General features: G+C 42.8%; 2 protein-coding genes across 2 annotated transcripts in view; one reads left to right on the plus strand and one right to left on the minus strand.

The window, feature by feature from the left end:
* MED12L (mediator complex subunit 12L) overlaps positions 1-18,032 on the minus strand; it is a 326,097-nt gene that overhangs the window by 135,537 nt on the left and 172,528 nt on the right. The gene's annotated exons all lie outside the window — the stretch shown is intronic.
* Positions 1-18,032, plus strand: part of P2RY14 (purinergic receptor P2Y14) — a 79,370-nt gene that overhangs the window by 5,855 nt on the left and 55,483 nt on the right. Inside the window, exon 2 of the mRNA XM_060149613.1 lies at positions 14,307-14,434. The gene's annotated coding sequence lies outside the window, so the exon portion shown is untranslated. The remainder of the gene's footprint in view (positions 1-14,306; positions 14,435-18,032) is intronic.

Genomic DNA, 18,032 nt, shown 5'->3' on the forward strand with positions numbered 1-18,032 from the left:
AAAAGAGAACTGAGATGATATGAAGTTGGGGTATAATTTGGAACTGAGAAAAACATTAAGGCATACCAAAAAAGTGAAATTAACAAGAGGCGGTGTGTCGCTGAGTGGCAGGGATCATGGCTCAAGGTTGAAGGAGCAGGTTACAGGTGCAGAAAAGGCCATAGCAATGCCAGCGCACTGCAGGAAATGCTTCCAGGAAATGCTGGTGCTCTGAAGCCGCTTCTGAAAGAAGAGGAAGTGGAGGGAACTCTATCTAACCTGGATCCCTAAGATTTGGGAAAGAAAATGCTGTTTTCAACACAGCTCATACACTGCAGATGTAACTGAGTAAATATGGATTGCTAGGTCTTTCTGTCATTGTATCTATGGCCCATACACAACCTTTAGCCATTATCCCCTGTCTGTGTTTATTTATGTCTTATGCATATGAGAAAAACTTGCACAGTGCGGGGTGGGGGGTAGGCAAGAAAGTTCAACTGTGTTTTTTTAAGCAACGCATTTGAAAGACTTAAGTCAATTAACTGATTTCAAACTTAGATTATTTCAGAGAAAAAAAAAAGTGTGACCAAAAAAAAAATAAAAGAGTATTAAGACAAGTAGATTTTGGATAAAACACTCTGAACTTATGTTTGACATTCTTATACCCTATGCTGCATTTGAATCCTCCTGTACTAAGGGTAGAGAAGAGAATGTGAAGGCTTGGTTAATAATCAAGTATATATAGTTTATTCAAAAGCCACTTAATAGTCCTTATTTTAGAAAAACTAGAGTTTTAAAATAGTCTTCCTTTTGAGCTGTATCCCATCATTAATAGGGATATCATTAGTTTAAAAGTAACACCTTCAGGTGAAGAACAGAGCTCAATAAATCAAGTCAAAAAAGAACTATCTTAGAATAGTTTCTGCTTCGATATAAACCTTTGAGCCTTCATTCTTTTTCAAAGCCTTCAGCTGCTTGACCACTGACTAGATGCCTGCTTTGTTCCTAACACTCAACAAGAAACCAGGGGAGCATTAAAAGAACAGGAGCGAAGGCATGTTTGCTGAGGAAAAGGGAACATTACCAGTTAACGGAGACAAAGCAGACATACACATGCAAACAGTGCGATATTTTATTTAGACTCTTGTAAACGATCTGCCTGCGAAATTCTAAAAAGCTAAAGTGAGCAAAAAAGAAGTCAAATATCCCACTCAAAAGTGATACTACCCACTTCCCTCTGCGTGTGTGTGTGTGTGTGTGTGTGTGTGTGTGTATTCTGTTAAAGGCATGTTCACCTCAGAACCTAAAAACTAAGAACCCACCATCTTTAATAGCATCAATGGCTCCATTTGGTGCTCTGAAATTTACCAAACCCCAGACTTCATTTAATCCTCTAAAATTCAGGCCTCAGTCTAAGAGGTCCTTAAAATATTTCAATCCCACTTGCATGTTTCTAAAATTGGATTGCTGTAGAGTTAGTGGGTACATTTTATGTAAGGGTGGATTTATTCTCTGAAATTACATGATTAGATCAATGGGACATCTTAAAACATTGACTTAGGAAAAAAATAGAAAGGATTATCCCTATCTTTTTAAAGCTATATTACCAAAACATCAGAATCATACTGCTTGTTTTTTACACCAACGCTCACACTGTGGTCACAAAAATTACTTATCCAGGCCAACCAAGAATGAATCATTTATATAACTAACATAATATCAACAGGAATAGCATAAAATATTGTGCTGGTGTCATAAGTTAATACAAACTACTGCATTAATACTGAAGAAAATAAGCATTCTATTTGACTGGTTTTTAATTAATTGATAATTTGGAAACAATCTTAAACTTGAAATCTAAAATCTCTTACATGGAGCCTCTGGATTATAGTCAATGTTTCAGGACCCTCTCAAGGCAGCAATAAATAACAAAGTTAGTCTTTATTTTATGCAAATGAGAAACATATTCAGATACTTTCAAAAAGAAATTTTTCTATTACTTATAAAACTTACATGCAGAGAAACTGACTAATAGAAAATCTTCAGTGGATTACTAACTGTTATATTCATTATACCGTTCATACCGTTTTCTTCTCATTTCCAAACAGTATATCATAATTTTTTTCTCAACTAAAGCTTCAAGGGAATGGTAACAAGGAAAATCCATAAATTTAGGTAAACAGCTAAGCCAAAATTGTGCATAGAGACAGTACAACCTAAACCACAAATTTTACGATCATTTTGGAGAAATGTGATATATGTGAAAAAAGTAAACAAAAAAACAACAAGGGCAAAATAAAGCTTGGGGGTCACTTAAATCTCATAAAGAGAGAGTTTTCTCCCAGACAGAACACCGCAAGAAGACAGCTATCAAATCAATGAATACTTACTAGGCACATACCATGTAAAAAAAAATGTCTAACATTATATTTACAATAATCTTTGGCTATACCTAAGTAAATTATAAAAGTAAATATTTCTTAAGATCAAACATTTTCAAATTTCAACATAAACATCTGGTAGATGCTGACTTAGCTCCCGTCTCCAGCCCTCTATCACCATCTAGTGGTAAAATTCATGAAACACCTGAAGAAAACGACTCCTGTCCTATTTACTGCTTGCGACTGACTACACAATAACATGGCCTAACCCTTCCCTCCTCCCCCGAGTATCCCTTCAGTCATCTCTAATGCTAATGTACACCAAAAACAGTCCTGAAGCTGCCCAGACAAATGTATGCTGGAAATGTTTAAAAAAATAATTGATACCTATAAGAAATTATCTTACAGATGTTAAAAAAACTAAAAAGGCTGCAACATACATGGATTTCACAGGGAAAATGGAACAAATGCTGGCTGCTCTTCCTTGACATACAAAAAAATTTTAATTAAATATAAAATGATTTATTAGAGTTTATTTATTAGAGTTGAAGAAGGAGGAATAAGATTGTCAGTGTTAAAATTTTTAACGTATCAAGAAATGCATGGGATTCAAATGGCAACTTTTATTTTGAATATTCTAAAGTTTTTCTTATAAGCTACAATAACAAGAAATCATCTAAAATGATTTTTATAATGGTGTAATGTGGCTATCAGACCACCTATCTTTTCTCCTCCTCATTTGAAAACGCAAGATATGGAACTAAACTGGAAATTCCTTTCTTTCAAACAGCTTCATTGGCAAGCGTTCTTGATAAAGTGGCCAATTTCTCTTTGAATAATGCCAGAGAATATCCACTGGTTGCAGCAGTTCTCAGAAATGAGCCACACATCTGATTAAATCAGCCTAGCTTATGAACAAGAAGCTAGAATTAGTCACCAGACCGCCCAAAGCTTGCAAGTCTAAGTTTAGGTTTAAATGTTATAAACAAGACTTTCCAACAACACTCTAGACATGTTTATCTGGACACACATATAAACACACAGCACGTATAACGAGGGCTAATAGATTTAGTATAACAAACATGACTCAGCTCCTTAACCTATGATAGTTTTCAAATAGTCCTTAGAAACAGACCTTAAACATCCCATCCCATGCTTGTTACCACTAGCCCAAACCAAAACACGTTCAGTAACAGTGAAGCCATCGGTCAAGTATCAAAAATAAATATCTCTGTGTTTCCTCAAAAAGCCTGAACCATATCACCAGTGTCTTTAGATTTTTATGTGCTGTTTTATGCAGCTAGAGAAATGCCACCATTAAACACAATGGAAAAATGAATAAATATATAAGGACGTGAACACTGGGCAGAACACTTACATGATATAAATTTGGAATCATCTAGATCAGGGCTTCTCAACCCCATCAAACCCAATGCACTCTTTCTGTGGGATATATTTCAACCTATTTTTAGTACAGTGATATGAAAGCCAGACATAATATAACCTGTCTGCACACACAGACCTCACTTTGCCTGGTATTGTGGGACCATAAAAATATGGACTGCATCGCTTTCTCTACCTCATCCAAGGGGGCTCCTTAACCCTTGAACTTGATTAACAGCATCACCATCCACCCAGGCACCTGAACTGGAAATCCTGAGTCATCCTATGACCCCTCTTGCATTCACCCCTGTTAGCAGCCCTGCACCAAATCTTGCAGATTTGCCCTCAGATAGAGTGGGCAAGCTAGGCCTCCACCCGGCCTGGCCCTGCATCAGGCTTGCCTCTGGCCGGGGGAGGCTGTGTCGTCTCATGGACCAGCAAGGACCTGGGAGCACAGCACACCTGGCTCCCACCTCCCACCGTACACCCAGCTGAGAGGAGAAAACGAACCAACTGCACCACGATTCTAAACTGCCGGCCCTGCTGCTAGCGGCCTCAGGTTCTCCCTTCCGTCCCAGGCCCTCACATACTCTTCTCGCCTAGCACTTTTAACACTCAATGGTTATTTTCTAATGAAATAAAAATAGCTAACTTTTATTGGGCACTCCCTACACAGCAGGCATCGTTCTCAGCACCTGACCTGCATCAACTACCTTCATGCCCTGGATAAACCCCTGAGGAAGCACCAGTATTACCCTAACGTTCTCAAGGTCACGCAGGTCAGAAAAGCCGTTGCTGGGATCCAGACTCAAGCCACCTGGCTCCAGAAGTTCTGGCTTTAACCACGGCTCAGTACTGAAATGAAACGCACGCCTCAAGGTACTAATGGCATGACCAAAAGCCTTGCCAATTATTTATGTTACCGAATGCTAGGAGCACAAACCATTTCACCACTGCAGATGAAGCTGGGGTTGAAGTTGAGAAGCACCCTTAAGCAAAGCCTCAATAATTTCTTTACTAGATATGAAAGATTATACTCACTATTAGGAGAACATTAAGTTCAGCCTACCAATCACACGTATTTGATCATTTTATTCCCTTATAATTCAGATGAGCATATAGTTCAGGATCAAAACCTAGATAACTCTTGAGAGTGAGAGTGCCACGTACTGAGCTGGCATGGGTGTAAGCTGAGACAGCGCGGGCAAACCCGTGGGCACAGCGCATCTGAAAATTCGCGTCCACATGAGGATTGCGTTACCCAGTTAAACAAGCAGCTTAGGACAAGGAAGAAGGGCTCAGGGAATCCAGCCATTTCATCAGCGAGAGGCCCCACAGGGAAGCTTCTTCCATCCAGTTTACTAACACAAACTGGGAAGCCCTGGATGCCGGATGAGCAGGTATTCAACAAAAATCTCTAACGGAGGTTTCCTGGGCGGGTGGATAACGGTTTCTAGGTCAGTGGTCGCTGCTGGCGGCTCTGTTCAACGCCACAGGAAAGAACCCAGCTCACCCAAGTTGAGTATTTTTATTTGCCTTGGCTTCCTGAAGGAACATATAAGCTAAATTCTAGTTTAAATTCTCTCTCTCCTCTACAGCAAAACCATCACAAATCTTTTGTCCCACCATTAACGACTAAGTACGAAATTTATGATTGGTATGACTTCAACAGGATTTTAGAGAGGGAGGCTGCATTTGTCCTTCCAGCACACAGGCCTCCGTGGAGACAACTAAACAAACAGGCTGGTCAGGAGGCTGGGCCACTGAGGGCACTGATGTCACCAACGAACTACAACTCGGGTTAGATAAACACCCCCTACAGGAAGCCTGCCAGGCTCCCGAAGGAGGAGTAGAACATGGGATCCGAACGAGCCTTCCGGTCATGATGGAGTCACACAAGTGGAACCACACGTCCTCATTCAACCCACCCCGTGATCCCTGGGAATAAGACAAGGGCAACACGCACTGCTGCTCCCTGAACAGCTCACTTGAGGACTAAACACAGAAACTTGGCCTCACTGATTCTACATTCTGATGACGCCAACTGGTCCATGCAGAACAGCCTAAGAATCACTGCTGTGCTCCAAATAGGAACTAGACAGGTACGTAGCTCTCTACAGCATTAATGGCCTAAAACCACAGAAAAATGTCTCGGTCACACTGCCAAGGAAACTAAATTGCCAAAGAGGACCACACAACACTCGCACAAAGCAGAAGCACACACAAGTGTGCTTTAGCTAGCAGCAGTTTGCTGGACAGAGGAGAAGACTGAGTCTACAAATTTCAGGGGTGCTTAGTCTTGGGGGGGGGTGGTGACAACAACGACAGAAACCTGCATGAGCTCACCCACAGCATTCAGTTAACCTCAGGCAAGTTCGCTGAAGTCTCCCCACCACAAAACCTTCCCCTCAACATGCTAGCGCCTGCTCTTCACACATCACGCAGCCCGAACAGGCGACATCTATTTGTCGGAACAACTCCGGGAAAGTGTATCTAACTGATAAAAGGTTTATCTAACTGATATCGAGGCACGGGGAAGTCATTCCGCCCTATACGTGAGTTGACTTGAATTTCGTGCTAACAGAACAGCCTGTTTGTGGCCTATCGAACATACACTGTACATCTGCTTTAATTATTAAAGAAAAGGGTGCACAGACCAGAAGTAAAGGCCCTTGTTAAAAATAGGGATTAAATTCTTCCCTTCCTGGGGTGCCAGTGTTGGTCCTCCTCCCATGACAAGACAGACGCCCGTCCCAGGGGCCAAGGCCACACTGACTCACTGTGTACGTGCCGATCTTTTTTTGGAAACCATGAAGGAATGTATCCCTGACTTGTTTTATGTGCTCTGTTCTGAGAAGACATAAAACTGTGCTGAAAACCATGTTTCTCCAGAGCAGTTCCTCAAGTATCTGAGAGGCTGTCTCCTGGGCTTTAGTCCTCAGTTTGGCTCAAATCAAACATTTTTCTATTCCTATTACAGATTGTTTATTATTTTCATCGACATAATAAAAATGAAGTATTCATTCTCTATGAGTCTCCTTCTGGCCGAAGCTTCTCTCAGTGACTTCTGAGGCTCATTTTCCTAACTTGTTCTAACGATTCACTAAAAAAGCTGAGCCGTCAGAGTGCCAAGTAAATAAACCGTCTTATAAAGCAGCGTGCAGTCCTCTAAGGGACCCATCCTAGGATGAATCATTATGCAGGTCGGGGGTCCAGAAACCTACGGAAGGAACTCAAAAGTGGGCAGATACAAATGAGTAGATGATTTGATGCCACTGGGTTAACAGTATTTAAAAATATCCGCAGTCCTTGTTTTCAGATTAATTCCATCGTCTCTCTTATCTTTACCTACAGGACCAGAGCATACAGTTGCGGGATATTCCCTGTCTCTCCCCGGTGTGTTTTGGTAACACACATTCACTCAACAAACATTTCTGAGAGTCTGCTATAGGAGCGGGCACTGGTGAGACCAAAACAAGCCAACCAAGGCAGCCACTGCCCACTCCAGCTGAGGTTGATATAAAAACATAGGCCATGTGGGAAGTATATGAACAATGCCAAGATATCAGGGACACGCCCAGGGATAGTGACAGGTGAACTGAGTCTTAAGAGCAGTATGGAAATAATGAGAAAGGATACATTTTGGAGACTCTGAGGGGTAAAAGAAAATGCCCTCTGGCTTTATGAGCACCTTTCCAAAAATCCATACACAGAAGGGGAACTACATGCACTGAGATTTTGTTTTTGTGACTACGAGTTCTCAATTTTGACTCTTTGCTAATATCATCAACTGAAATTCATTCTTTCTGATTCTTAAGGTTAAACCCAATCTAATATTAGCAACACAGAAAACCTGTTGGAGCAATTCAACTAATTGAGACTAGGTATTCAACTCATGACTCAACATCAGTGCCTATTTCAAAGTGAGGTTTTTGTTAGCCGTCCACAAAATATGTAAATATTGCACATATCAATTCTTTTTATGAACTGTTACTGGTGCCAACCTTCCAGAAGGTGGAGCTATCGTACCAGACATTTGTTTCTCCAGTAACTCTCAGATAAAGGTAAGCACACAGCTGCCAACAAATTTCCATGCCTGTCGCTCATTTCAAGAGGTTAAAACAAACCAAAAAGCACTGTTTTACAGTACAGTGACTAATTATGTCCTAAGACATACTTTGTGCCACGTCCTTCCACTACCCTAAGTCAACGCCCTGACTTTGGCAGGATCTGATGCTTCACGTAGAGAAACACACAAAGGCACGTCTGCATTCCATGTTTTTCTACCAGATCACACTTTTTAAAAGCACGTCTTCAATTATTGTATCACAAAGCTCGAAAGCGTCACGGTACAGTGAATTATGAACGCCTCACCGTGACGATCAAGATATCCTCACATTATGCCCCACCCGCCTCGGCTGACTTTCCTTCCCTGATGCCTTAGCTTACACCGTTCTTTTCCTCCCAGATTGACTTTCACCCTATTCTAGGCATAAAAGAGCCATCATTTCAGACACCAGCTCCTTCACGGATCCTTTTCGAGGGCAACTTCCAAACTCACTTCCTTTCTTCTTCTTTTTTTTTTTTTTCTGGCCATGAGGATTGAACTCTGGGCCTCATCAGTGGAAGCGTCGAGTCCTAACCACTGGACTTCCCTAAATTCATTTCCTTTAAATTTCTCTGCACTTTCCTATAATGTTTCTATTGAGCCTTGCGCTAAAATCCTCTGATATACTCAGAGGATTGAGTATATCTCTCAATGTCCAGTGGAATCCTGTCTGCAAACATAACCCCCTCTCCACACACACACACACACACACACACACACACACACACACACACACACACACACACACCACTCTAAATCACTTGTCAGCAAAGCTTTATTTTAACTTTTTAAAAACAATGTAACCCAGTAAAGAGCTCCTGCAGTTAAAATAGATTCACTGAAAATGTCCATATCTATCTAAATGTCCATCAATAGGGACTGACTAAATAAATTATGGGATACTACAAAGCTATGCAGAAAAAATGGCATAATTATACAGGGCTAACATGAGTAAGTCCCCAAGACAGCAAGTGGGAAAAGGCAAATTGCTCTAGTGTGGCTAACCGTCCAGTGAAGCAAGTGGGAAAAATTGGGGATAAGGCAGTAACAATAAAGTTGTTTTTGTACCTAAAGAAAAGATTTTGGAGTAAGGAACAAAATAAGACATTTATAAGAAGTAAGTAAACCAGCTTTTAAGGCAGTCGTTGCCAGGCTGGATGGAAACTGACTGGAAACGATAACAGACCTTGGAGGATTCCCCGTATTAGGCTCACTCTATTTGTACACAAATACACGAGAGATGTTTATATATAACCAGTCTCGTAACTGACAAGGCAGAGTCCCGCCTGGAAACAATGCTGGGGAAAGGAAATGTGTGCATGTGTGAGCATATGGGGTGGGCTTGGGGTGGCGGTCATACCCGGTTATGTGGAGGGTTCTGAGATTAATCAGGATGAAGCCCCGTGGTATTTTAATCCTAGGGTTCCACAAAGGGAAATGGAAATAAATTGAGGGAACACAGAACTATTCGGCATAAATCAAAGCATCAGAGACAAAAGGAAAACAAAACATCGATTATGTTGTCTTTTTTCCTTTTTGGAATCCTGGAAGCAGGAAATATGCCCTCTACATGTTATTATTACTACTACTACTATTATTATTACCATCATCGTTATTATTTTATTTATTTTGTATTGAAACTGGTGTCTAGTGTTGAATAAAGCCACGTTATTTGCGTCGTTAATCATCAGAACAAAATACCTATTTTTTAAAATACACAAAATAGGATCAATAGTTTGTCAAGATAAAATATTTTTGCAAACATTAATAAGATACTTATTTCCATTTCTAATAGAGAAAAAATGTATACAAGCTAATCTTTACATTTAGGCATATGCACAAAATGCCCAGCATAAATCTCAAGGAAATACAAAAAATTTTACATCCTGCATTGAAATATGTCCAAGTCTTTCACAAATATGCCCAGGTTTCCACAAGCTCCACACTCTGGGACACCTGAGGCCAGTTTTCAAAATCTGGGTGACAGGGTGAGTGAGGTGCATAAAGAAAGGAAGACTTCACTCCTAAAACCTCCCGGCTAAAAAGAAGGAGTAACAACAGACAGCGTAAGGACAGATTTGTATCATTCACTGACATCCAACAGGGAAAAAAAAAATGATCAGAGAAGACAGGCTGAAATACAAAACTCAAGGCCCCAGGAGAAGTCAGACATTCTTGTTTTTGCTACATAAGCCCCTGATGATATTCTTACTTCCTCCTTGGGTTTCACCTAATCTGTGGATGTTCTAGCCCTAGTCTCTGTCTCAAGGTCTCCCTATGAATCCCTCCTCTCACTAATACCACCCAACTAGTCCTCTGATCATCACAATTTCTGCTCTCAGGGCACAGGGTCTGCACGGGCGTCCAAAGCTATGGCGGTAACTGATTAGGGCCAGGCAGCTGGAGGGAGCTAGACAAAACAGGAGGCAGGACATCTGCCCGGAGGATAAAAGTTCCTCCAAGGGCTGTAAGATCAGAGGCTCCGAAACAGCAAGGCAGGGAGGCTCACACGTGGCCACATTTCTGACTTACCCAGACACTTTTGGAAATAGAGAATTCTGAGCCAGAAACAAGGGTTCTGACTGGTTCATTTGAAGTAGGGTCTTGGAATCTGCATCATTAAAGCTCCCCGGCTGGTGTCAATGACCAGTCAAGTATATAAACAATGACCTTAAAAGAGTCAGAACTGCTTCAGAGGCCCCAGGTGAGCAGAGGGCAAGGAGAACCGCCCAGGGGCCCAGGGGTGAAGAGGTGGTAGCCCCAGGCTTTTCTTAAAAGCCTCCCAAACATGTGAAGAGAAACGACAGGACGTGCCCTTGCCCTGCTGGCAGTAAGCTCCTATAGCCAAAAACTCTACTAAGGCAGACACTCTGTCTTGAAACATGCAATCCTGAGAAGACAAGATGAACAGACAACTCACCAAGTTCCTCCTGGACCCTTATGTCTTCATCTTCCCCAGTTCCAAGGCAAGCACAGCCTTAACCGCTAACTCTACCACTCGCCTTGGTATCTATCGTCATGATTACCCTCACCACTTATTTGCTGCCATCACTCTCTTTACCTCAGATTAAAAACTGTCACACCTGCGTACAACCAGCATTTCCTGATGAGAAGATACACTTTTCCTGTGCTCCCAACAAGGCCTGTCCTGCCTAGAGGAGCCGGCTCTCAGATGCTTGATGAATTAATGAACCAGCGTTCACTGTTCACGTGGCTGTGGAAAAGAGCTGCTGAACTGGGGAAGGAATCCTAAACTCTGAATCTAAACTCTGGCTGCAAAGTCCAGCCCAGCTACCTCCCCGCCTGAGCAACTTCGTCACATTCTCCCAAGTTCTACTCTCTCATCTGTAAAAATATAAACAGCTGTCCCTCACATGGTTCCTGTGTAAACTGGCTGTGACAGGATCTAATACAAAGAAAGCGCCCCTCAGTCAAGTGTGGGGAAGGATGTGTATCTGTGCTTCGATCCAGTCCTCGCAGACAAGTGCTCATCTGAGTCCCCCGGCGACCTGCCGATACAACTGCTATAAAGCAGAGGCCACGAACCGGCTTCCCACGAGCCAGTCAGTCAGTCAGGTTCCGTTTCGGCCCACAAGACGTCAGGCCTACACGATTTGAAAAGTGTCTGACTTAGACGGCACGTGAAACCAGAAGAGACATAAAAGTGCAGTTGAGAGCACGAGCTCCAGGAGCGGCTCTGCCAGGGTCCAAATCCCAACTCTAGGGGCTGTGGGACATCTCTGGGCCTCAGTTTCCTCATCTATTAAGAAAGAGGTGGAACCCACCCAGCTCATGGAGCTGTTGTGAGAACCCAACGAGTTAAAACACAGAAACACAAAAGAGTGTTTAAAACAGGGCAATCACCACTTGAGGTTCTGACAACACTGGCCCATCCACAGAGGAGGCAACATTGGACCCTGACAAGGTCTAGCTGAGCAGCTGCCCACCCCCACCCCTGGGGGGGCCATGAGCTCTCCACTTCTCCACCATTCCTCAGTCCCCAAGGGTCTTACACCTGGTCTGCTTCACTTATCTGGACTACCTGTCATCAGGTGACCACCTGTAGGGCTCTCCCTTTGGCCTTGGACTTTGCAACTCCTGGTATCAAGAGGAAAACAAGCAGATCCAGTGAATTTAATTTAATGGTAATTTCCACCTGAGTCATGCTGCATACAAACATGGGGCACCCCGTGGAGAAGGCAAGAAACACAAGAGAGCACGGGGACAAATAATGGGTGTTTCTGAGACCGTCAGAATAAACAGAGCCTCCTGCAATAAGTCAGGGAAGTCTTGAGAGCCGCAGTTCAGAGACTGCTAGTGCTAAGTCATCCATTTCATCAGCATAATGTTTACATCTGAAGGACTCTGCAATGTGCCCTGGTAATCGTCCTTATGTCTCTTTGTCCTTACATGTATTTGCCCACCAGATCTCCTTGCGAGCGGAAGCTAGCAAGCCTCTGTAGGCAAACGGGTGCTCTGAGCCCCAGGGGTCAAAGCAGCAGCCAGGACTCTATGGGCACCGGGGAGGGAGGGAGAATGGGTGCACCCAGGCACAGCCAAGGGGGAAGCTTCCCTAAACCAGCCCTGCGTCCCTTGGGGCCTCCACCGAGTCTATTAAGGATCAGTAGTGACTACTGGGTTTGTATGTAAGACTCAAAATAAGCAAATATGCTTCATGAGGGAAGGGATTTAGTCTGATTTAGTCACTACTTCATCCCCAGTGCCTGGAACACAGCCCATTACACAGTAGGTGCACGTAAAGTACCTAGAACAGCACCTGGCATATCATAAGCACAGAAATAAGTACTACTGACTACTGTGACTGCAAATGTATGTTATGTTTTTAAGTCAAATTGAACTTGACACGTTAAACTGTGAGCCCACAATTCGGCCGTGGAACCACCTGAGAGAACACACCTGCAATGTAGCAGCCTAATGAAGAGCCTTCCAGGGCAGAATTTCTTATCTGGTTCTGCGTCACACACTCTGATGAGGGATTTGCAGCCCAATTCTGAGTACTTCCATCTCTAACTGCACACGATTTTTCAGTGGGAATGACACTGGAGCGCTCCTTGGAACATTACGAATTATATTATACAACGTGAAAGAAACCCAAAATACAGAGATTTCCTGCCTCTCACTTTCAAAACAGTAACATTAGCAGCACACACTTAGCAAAAGATTAACGCATGATGAGTTTATCTGAAGTCCTACTCGGGACCTGTTGGGTTGCCCAAAGAGTTCGTTTGGGTTCTTCCATAACATCTTACAGAAAAACCGAAACGAACTTTTTGGCCAACCCAAGATTTGTCAGTAATGCTTAAATATGGAAAAAATTAATGTGGGGAAAAAAATAACAATAACAGCACCTCTTATCTAACAGATGGGGTCATGGATGCCAGAATGCTTCTTTACTCAAATACTAATTCCACATTTTGGGGGAGCCCCGCTCACCACCTGTTTGTTACACCATGTGGCCGCTGACAAGGAACGGGGAGCAAAACCTGCCCCCCCCCCACAAAATGTGTCTCTTAGGCCTGCTAATTATTTTGAGCTGGAAACAATCCAGGCACCAAAGACTCAGGAACCTTTGACCTACCCCCCTAACTGCCTAAAAGAATTTAGGTAGAGGACCTGTTCCAGGGAGGGAGCTACCACTACAGATACCTACAGTAGAATATGAATTAGGTGTGTAGACAGGGAGGAACCTAGCAGAATTTGTTTGTTAAAATGCCTCTCGGGGTCCCACTGTCTCTGTACAGGGTACAGCAAACGTTTGTTTACCAAACACTGGCTCTTCTTTCATCTTCCTGTGAATTGCCTTCCCCCGCTTTGAATTCCCAGACCACTAACCTCAACATCTTCTCTTGTCTTTGGTTGAAGATGGAGTTTGAGGTGGTGGCTTCTGCCATTTTGGTGAGTTACTCAGTTTTCCTGGGTCTCTCCCATGTACACGTTATTAGACTTTTTAGTCGGTCTCACGTCAACGTAATTCTGAGGCCAGCCCCAGGAACCTAGAAGGGTAGAGGGCAGTTTTTGCCTCCCCCATGAGAGCTTCCTCTTAGGAGGGTGTGGTAGCTACAGCCACGTCTTCCCACCTCAGTGACCCCACCAGCTCTCCACCTTTTACCACATGTTGAATTTGGCAATGGCGAAGTTTACAAAGAAAACCTGCTGAGGCTGTTGCCCGGCTGTTCATTTGCCGGATGACGTGGCGACGTGGAGGAGAAAAAAAAAAAAAAGTAGATAAAAGTTCAAGAAGAAAGAAAAAAAAAAGGACCACGCTTTTTTAGGGATCGCTGAAGGAAAGGAACTAGCACAGAGGCCAGCCCGACACGCACGGAGATCCAAACATCTCTCTTCCTCCTTGTTTCCATTTCCCGACCTTGAGTGAGTTCTAACTGACCAATTCAGCAGAGTGACAGCTGACCTACTATCTCATGGTTTCTGTCAAGTTCCTGATTTTCATCTGTTCCTGAAGACGAGTGAGAACTCTGCGTAGAACAGTCTTAACCTGGAGCGTCCACTGAGACATGTTCTGAAATGAATGCTGTTTGACTCACAGATGAAGGGCTACAAACAGGTAAGGAAACAGCTTTTCCATGAAAGAACATCAGGGTGTGTGAAGGGGCCATGAGAATGGAAGAGGAGAATTCTGGGCTAGGCGGCAGTGGTGCCGAGTACCACTGCACTGTCCCCATTCTCAGTAAGTTCCTTTGGGTTTGAGAACTATAATTGGTTGATGTAGTAATATATTTGCTCGTGCTGGTTTGGGGATCCAAATCTGAAATTTTATCACTGATGATTGTTTAGGATTTCCGACTGTGGCTGTCAAAATACATCTGTGATGAGGCGAAATCAGAGAAAATGCTTGAAAGGTATTCACCCAGGACAAACATTTCAAAAGCTTGTAGATATATATCAAAATTGCCTCTAAAAACTGCAAACTCAATTATGATAATAATACCTATAAGTCAGTGTGAGTATGTTTTGGTTGGCCAGTTCACGTAGGCATAGATATACAGTTAGTATCTATTTGTGCATATACTTATATAGATAAAGGCTTTTGTCTTTGTTGTTATTGGGATAAATTAACCCTATTAATACCTAGTAAAGTATGTATTTACCTTGAAAGTGAATCACAAACATCTCTCCTGTGCATAGCAAAACTTTAAGTTCACATGTTAACTTATCATGGGCTAGGACTAACCAGCTAAATTATTTAAAATACTTTAAACATTATAAATTTACAGGACACACAGGGGAATTAGCGCAGATCCACACTGTCAGCACAGTGAACCAATCAGAAATTTTTTTTTCAAGCAAGGATGCCTAATTCTATGGGGAAAGTGAACCAAAGGTCACGCTGGTAAAACAGAAAATCCTCTATAGCTTGCATATTTAGCTTCCTAAAACGTACAGACTTGAAACAGCTTTGGCACTAAAAAAAAAAACCGAGATAAGTTTAAAAAAATAAATAAATAAAACAATGTACTCACTCTAAAATATCAAAATAACCTTTTATGATCTGTGAACATAACAAATAAATTTTAGACTTCAATAAAATCTATAAATACACACATAAAAGTATGCACATCTATACACATTACACACTGGTAATAATACACATAAACTGTAGATTGTCGTGTCTGTTACAGCTTAGTAAGGAAGAAATGAGGGGACACCAAGATACTCAAAGCGTGAAGACCCAGGAAGGGAGAGTGGGCAGGGCGTGGGGAAAAAAACTACTGTTTGCTGAGATGTGAAAGTGCCCATTTCACACTTGAGGAAGTAGGCAGACAGGAGGTAACCACCCTGACCAAGGTTACCCAGCTGATAGCACAGTGAGCCTGAGCCCCTGGGCACAAGGAAGGTACCTGCACCCCACAGGGTTTCAGTCAGCCCAGCCTTCCCACTGCTACACCCCTCCCGGCCCTGCCACACTGTCCCACCAATCGCCAATGGGCATGTCCTTCAATCCTCTTCAACTACTTTCATCCTCAATCATGCATTTGTAGGAGAGTATTTCTAATTCCCTGGTGCGAAGAGTGTTCAATCTAGTGTCACACACATATGCTGGGGAGAAAAATTACTCTAAAAACATAAAATTATAATTATCCTTGACATATTTAAACAGGATACAAAAGGGGGAAGGAGACAGGAGTAGAAAAAGACAGTCTCTCAAAATCAGGAGAATTTTGGGGGGTGGGGGGGTGGGGGGGAGACACATTAAAACAGCTAATGGGTACACCAGGCAGCAAAATACTAAGAAACCACCCTCTAAGAGGCCTGTCTACCAAGCTCCTGAGTCCCATTCCCCTGTTTGTAAAACAGTGATGATATTAGCACAAGACTACTGTGAGATTAAATGAGATATTATTTGTAAAATCTTTAACATAGTAATGTAGAAAGTGTTCAGTAAATGTTGGCTAACATCATCATTGCTTTCACTATTATTACAAAGACTCATTTAATCGAAGCAGATGTGTATGAAATTACATATCAGACCACTGGAAAGCATAATTTAGACATTTCAATACCTCTGTAGACCAAAACGGACAGATAAGATATAACGTAAAGCCGTTTACAACAGTGCCTGTCAAACTTTGCTACACGTCAGAATTACCTGGGGGGCTTGTTGAAACGCTTATCCCTGGGCCCTACTCCCCAAAGTTTCTGATTCAGTAAGTTGGGGCCAGAGAATCTGCATTTCTAACAAAGTCCCAGGTGACAGTAATGCTGCTGATCTGGGGGTCCACCCTTTAAAAACCACTCATCTACGGTGAATCCCACATTCACATCTGCCTGACTAATAAATCTATCCATGTGTTTCTCATTCAGTCTAAGTCAGTTAACGAGAGGGCAAAATAATGAATAAATGCTTAAAAAGCAAAAGCACCCCCCCCATTAGTTTTGATTTGAAAAGAAAGGGAAACAAACAGATATTTCCCATTAGATCTATGATGTTTCTGAAGTCAACTGCTGAACTGAGAAATACTGGAGGTTTGGGGGGTTTTTTCCCAACGTACGAAGAGCTAGCATTGTTTCTGCAGTTAGGCAGGAGTCCCGCATGACGCAATTCTAGCAAGTTCGCTTAGTCCGATGTGACAAAGCCTGCGGAGTACTGACGGCACACAGTGAAGCTGTGTTTCCGGGTCAGACTGTGCCATTTTGAACAGCTGCACCAAGAGCAAGAACCCCAGCCACATTTTCTCAGATGGCTCCAGCAGAGCCGCTGGTGACCCACCTTGCTTTTTCAGATGCGAAAGAAAAGGGCGGAGGAACACTGTTGCCCATAACAATGTTCATTCTATAAAATGTCCCTAGAGTGAATTTGGGTGCTGAGGCTTCCCCAAGCCAAAGTCTGTATGGTAAGAAACCAGAAGTCATGTTTCTTCCATTTGGTTTCAACATTTCTTTGAAGGTTAGGTTGGTACCAGGGAGCTGTCTCTGGAATGCCAAGAACAGACCAGTCCACAGAGACACAGGTCGAAGCCAATGCAAGTTTTTTCTGCCGTCTCCTTCATGGGTATCCTCATTTGCAGAGGGCTGTCTAGCGGAGGAGGACTGAACACTAAGGAGAGTTTCTTTCAACTGAAAATTACATCGTTGGCATAAGAGTGCCACGCCTGTCTAGGCAGAGCGGTAGTTCTCAAAGTGCAGTCCCCAGACAGGCTGCTGCACCAGCATCACCAGTGAACTTGTCAGACATGCAAATTTTTGATCCCAAACCTACCGAACATGAAACTGTGGGAGTGGAGCCCAGCAGTCTGTGTTTTAATAGGCTTCCAGGTAATTGTGTTGCACGTTCAAGTTTCAATTCCATTGGGTCAAGTGTCACTAAGTCCTGAGACAACTCTAGTTTTCACCCGCTTTCTGGCATAATGGTAAATGGTTCCCCCTTTCTACCTCAGAAGTGTCCTGGTTTGGACAATAAAGTACATGGTCATCCTTACCCTTCAGATCGGATGCTACAAACGGGTTTCATTGGTTGGATTCTGTTTACTGCTTGGGATTTCAAATTAAGTGCATGTCTGCTACTACATCCTGGTACTAAACCCATCGCTGCCCTGAATGCTGAAAGATGCACTGCCTCCTAAAAGTCTAGGGATCATGGCTACAGAAATCCATTTCAGAAGAAGTATCCTATCTTTACCAAAAAAGTACCCACCATCAAACTA

The sequence above is a fragment of the Lagenorhynchus albirostris genome, chromosome 5, assembly GCF_949774975.1.
Source record: "Lagenorhynchus albirostris chromosome 5, mLagAlb1.1, whole genome shotgun sequence".
Classification (NCBI taxonomy): domain Eukaryota; kingdom Metazoa; phylum Chordata; class Mammalia; order Artiodactyla; family Delphinidae; genus Lagenorhynchus; species Lagenorhynchus albirostris.